This window comes from Schistocerca serialis, unplaced genomic scaffold (genome assembly GCF_023864345.2).
Source record: "Schistocerca serialis cubense isolate TAMUIC-IGC-003099 unplaced genomic scaffold, iqSchSeri2.2 HiC_scaffold_1420, whole genome shotgun sequence".
Classification (NCBI taxonomy): Eukaryota; Metazoa; Arthropoda; class Insecta; order Orthoptera; family Acrididae; genus Schistocerca; species Schistocerca serialis.
In genome coordinates, this window is record NW_026047648.1 from 4144694 (window position 1) to 4149480 (window position 4787).

The window sequence follows — 4787 nt, forward strand, 5'->3', positions numbered from 1 at the left end:
GCTTGCCACTCGAGTCACGGTTTTTTCCATACTTGCGCTTTTTTTAGAATCTTTTGTAGAAATACATAAGCCTTCTGATACTACACAAACCCTTAGAGGCAAGAAAATAACTCAAATATTTCATAAATTACGTAGGAAATGATCCACAACAAACATTATACTTACGACGCGTCTGACGTTCTCCTTACTCGCCGCTTGGAGCGCTAGTGTCGCTCCATCTGTCAGACGGTAACAACTTTTACAGCAGTGAGTGTCGCGACTGTTATGTTAGACTGTGGTTCGGACGCTGGATGGTCGTGCAACGTTTACGAATGATACTTCGAACGCTGTGCAGGCAATCATGTTCTGTCCATGGTAGTATGAACTCCACTCCATATGGTCGATCAAAGTTCTGTGCATAGTGAGTGGAACGCCGCATCTTCCTGCTAATTTTGTGCATGGTAGTACGGTCGGTTCAGTTATGTTCATTGTAGTTCGAGCGCCTAATGGTCAAACAATTTTCGTCCATATAAGTACGAATGCGATTCAAAATGGAGACCAAGTTTTGTTCATAGTTGTTAGAATGCCAAATGGTCAAGCAAATTTTGGCAATGCTTGCACGAACGCGATCCAAATGGCCGATCAAGACTTGTTATCAGTATTTTGAACCGCATATGGTCAATCAACTTTTGGCTATGGAAGCAGGCCTCAGGGAATCAACTGAAAAGTAACTTGTGGTAAGTACAGCTTATACTTCCCTATAACTTATTGCCATTTTTAGATTGTTTTCGTGCTATATTTATCAGAAAATTTGTTCAGGAACTTGAAGATTAATTTTTGGAAACACACAATTTTTTTTATGACCCCATGAACTGCCCTCCTTTTCTCCTTGGATCTGTGAATGATTGCGAAGGCTCCTCTAAATGATCTTATACATCTCAGACCTGGAACAGAAAAGGTAGTAATGAGAGCCAAATTGACACCTTTCAGGTTTTATGTTGGCGAAAGATGCATTATGTAACACAGACAAAAGCGTAACCAATGATGTCTTCGTAGCAGAACACAGCATCAAAAGAATTTTATCTTCCTGAATCAAATATACTTCCAGTTCCTTGAAGACATTTTGACAAGAGAAGGTGATGATTTACAGAAGACCACCTTGCAAAGCAAAATCAAAGGCAGAAGACTACGAGGAAGAGTATCCAATTGGTGGTTGGATCAAGCGAAGATGACTCTTCACTTTCTATTCAGAAGAGCTGAAGATTGCTGTGGGTGGAGATGTGCTGTCAGTTACTTAAGAAATGAGATTGTAGCTATCGCCAATGAGTTATTGGACTAATGATCATGAAATAATAAAATGTGTTTGTCAAATTCACTATTTCCAATTGATGGGCTTTTCACAAAAGCGTGCAGTTACCAACAAAGTTTTTGAAATTTTACCTTACTTTTGAAGCAGCTCTTGCGAAGTATTTTGACACCAGTGGGAATGACTAAAGGTAGATATTGCATTTTTGCATTGACTTAAGAGCGCTACGTATGTAAAAGAAAACAAGGAATTGGGTGAAATTATAAATCTGATGAAAATTAACTTAAATACCACAAGGAGGGGACAGATTTTCTTTTATTTATGGCACTGCCATTGCAGAATATTGGTTTTTTCCTTTCATATCTTTGTATGTTATATAATGCTGTGAAAGATTCAACACTTCAACCAGCTTGGTAACTACCAGAGCTTCTTTGTTTTCTCCAGAATTGTGGAAACTCACTCTGAGAAAGACTCTTTTTCACTATACATAGCTGGCGAAACATCGACGCAGACAACGTTCTACATCCTGTCAAATCTGCCATCAATCAAAATTTCTCCCCTAACGCGTCTAACAGATTAAATGTTTGACAAACACAGCAAACAAACCATTACACTACCAAATTGTGAAGTCTGACAAATTGCTTGATCATTTACAGGTGTCTTAACTGGTGGGAGCGGTGAAAACAGGTTATTGTCGGTTGTTAGCAGATGATAACACCTTTCCAACACCACTGTCAACGTCAAAACTTGCTTGCTGTGTAACCCGGATGTTGGGTTCAGTTCAATTGACAGCCTGTGCAAACTCTGCCATTTGAGACATGTTATGGGATGTTTTGGGGTTTCGTGTTTGCCCGTCAAGTGTGAATCGACCCACAGGAGTTTGCACACATTCTGTATAAACTGAGAACATTAGGTTGTCAAACTTCTGACATATTGAGGCTCTCTCAAAATATAGTGTATTGACCATGCAATGCCACAAGGTGAAGACGTCTAACACCCAACGAAATGTGTGGTCTAATTATAATAGCTATAGCTTGTAAATAACAGAAAACGACAAAAAAGAGGAAGTGGGTCCTAGAATGACCAAAAAGGTGCCATGTGTCGCGTGCTCGTTTTCTGACTAAAATTATCACCCCAGACACGAAAGATGCCATAAACTATTTTTGGATGAGCTTTGAATCTAACAACAGATTATTAATGTTCATACCACATAAAGTAAAGAAGCCAAATGTGTCAATTAGAATGACAGTCACAGGCGGCGATAGTTTAGATACTACTATGAGATATCTGGTGGGTAATGCTTGAAGTTTAGTTCTGTAATGTCAAAGTGATGGGGATAAGAAGGCAGCTGCTTATAATTCTTTAACAGAGATGTTATGAGTAGTCGACTGTATGGCACACAGAGAAACGGTATATAAAAAGGAAAAATTCGTTGCAGCCGGATTACTGCAAAGTAACAAAATCTGTTTGATCTGGTGCAGGATGTTGTTGGCATTCTTCCACTCAGTGTGTACGTATCGGCGGTCTGCGTCCCTGCCGACTCGGCGTCGCTCGGTGAGAGCCGCAGGCGGCCAGCTGCGGCCTTCTCACCGGTGTGGCTGAGATCGTGGTGACAAAAAGCGCCCGTGATCCGGTATCCGAATCTGCAGCTCTCGCCTCGCATGCCTCTGGCGTTCGTTGGAAGCCAGGACGACTGCCAGTGGTAGCGAGCCTTGGAGTGGCCCGCTGCTGGCTGGCTGGCTGCAGACCCCGCGTCAGCCTCAGAGGGTCGAACCAGCGACCAGCAGTGGACTGGAATGCTGGCGCCCCATCTGCTGCTGCGTGTTGGTGGTGGTGTGACACGCCCCGCCGTCCAGGAGAGCTGCCACACTTGAACGAATCTCGTTAGAAACCCATACCTATTTATACGCTGCTGTGCGCCTGTTTTTCCATATGCGCCGCTTCGTGTCACATATTCGTAACACGCTAGGTTGGCCAGTGGGCCCCTTCTGCCTGTGACTTCCGACATGCAAAACCGTTACGTATACTCTTTCACCAATTTGCCAGCCCTGTGGCTTCTATTCTACTTCGCAACTGTTGGTGTGCGTAACTCACTGCAATCTGGCCCACACCTGGCTGTACCTTGTGCTCAGAATATTGGACAAAACTAACTTCCTCTATCATAACGGTGGTGCTGCTACAGTTGTTAGAAAAAGAGTTTTTGTAATCAGTTGATGTTGGATCTAAATAAATAAATAAACAAATTTCCTTTCCAGGTGAAAATGCGCTCCAAACATGGCAAGACATGTTCTTTGCATGAAAATCATGGGATTTCTACAGTAGCGGACTCAAAGATGCTATTATATATTTAAATTAACTCTATACAAACAGACTTAATAGAGCTTCATTAACTGTGACCAACAGCAGTGACTTTACTTGGATACAGGTTTGCAACAAAAATAATCTCATGTTTTGCTCTTGCATATCTGATTCTTGTTTCGGCCCATTGATTCTACCGATTTAGAAATTGTGGCATTGTAGTGATAGAAAAGGGTAGAGTTTATACTTATACCTTGCAAAACTTTTCCTGTTGTTTTCGCGTCATCATCTGCTTATATTCCCAAATTTTTGACACTTCTTGAGTAGTTGCAAATGGATTTAAAAATGGGAAAATTACCAAAAGAGCTTATCAAATGTATGTTGCTTTTTTATCTTCTTCAAATGAGACATCTTACTGCTTCCACAATATCCACTGAGGAAACTTCCACTGAAATTCTTCTGCGTGACAAACCTCGTCGATGCATATTGCATTTGACATATAATAACAAGTTACTGTCATGTTGTACGTTTACTGACGTGGAAAACTTGTCTTTCAACGTGTGACATTAAGTGCATACCGACCATGCTGTTCTATACCGTGCTTTACTGCTGCAGAATGTTTTGTTTATGTGTATAATAACTTTCATTTGTTCATATTCCACTCTTTGCTATCTTAATGGGGAGAGTAATAGTGCTTCGTTCTTGCACAGTTCTGTTAATCATAACCTCAACGAGTGTGTATTCCACAGAGTATACCATATACTTTACGATTTTAATACGTCTCGTTTTCGTATATTATTATTATTTTAGACTTGTGCTAAAATTCCATTTGTGGCAAGTTGATTCGGAAGATCGTTAACGATTTGTTGTTGTTTCCAGCCCATAAACGTAAAATTACTCTTATCTCCAAGTACAACAGTTTTGTTTTGAACGTGCACAGAACTGGCATTGCAGAAAGTCAGAAGCCTGGAAGTTCGTTTGACACCTGTGCGACGTCGTTACATTGATGACTAGGCTTGTCAGCAATGGGGAAAGAGTATCTGTGTATTTCATTGCTAATTTTTTTTGTGGTTTGAGATGATATCCACTAGAAGTGTACATTTAAAAATGTAATTGTGGATATTTTATGCTAATTATGTTCTTTCAAAGTGATAATTCGAGAAATTGAGATAAGTCAAGGATATTGGAAATTTGTTAGTGTGTG